Source organism: Limulus polyphemus, unplaced genomic scaffold (assembly GCF_000517525.1).
Source record: "Limulus polyphemus unplaced genomic scaffold, Limulus_polyphemus-2.1.2 Scaffold4026, whole genome shotgun sequence".
Lineage (NCBI taxonomy): Eukaryota > Metazoa > Arthropoda > Merostomata > Xiphosura > Limulidae > Limulus > Limulus polyphemus.
The window spans coordinates 46,495-47,123 of record NW_013669636.1 but is presented as its reverse complement, the minus strand read 5'-3'; positions in this window follow the sequence as shown (position 1 = coordinate 47,123).

The following is a 629-nucleotide window of genomic DNA, read 5'->3' as shown; positions in this document are numbered from 1 at the left end:
CTACTTTCATGTGAAGCTCTCTTTCTCTAAAGCTGTACGCCACAGCTTCTCACTACTTCATATGAAGCTCTCTCTAAAGCTGTACGCCACAGCTTCCCATTACTTCCATATGAAGCTCTCTCTCTTTAAAGCTGTACGCCACAGATTCCCTCTACTTCCATATGAAGCTCTCTCTTTCTAAAGCTGTACTACACAGCTTCCCACTATTTTCATGTGAAGCTCTTTCTCTTTAAAGCTGCACGCCATATCTTGAAGAAAATTAAACTGAGTTTACACTTTGCTGCCATCTATTGTCAATGAGAATTACTACAGTGCAAAATATTGTCTTATTGTATGGACACAGAAGATATACCAATTAGTATTCCAATATTTGTTCATAGGTATACTTAAACTTGACTACATCTAGATTATTAACACAGAATTTATAAACTAAGATCCCCTTCACTAATTAATAAGAAATTTACAAGCTAAATAACCCTCACACCAAAGGATCACAAACCTCCTCCCGCTTTTGTTTGTCACAGAGTATATACAACCCAACCTTTCCTTAATACAGTAAATATATGGACGTTGTTATGCAAAACTGACTAAATTCATAAATTCCCAAAACAGTTTTTGATATTTTCTGG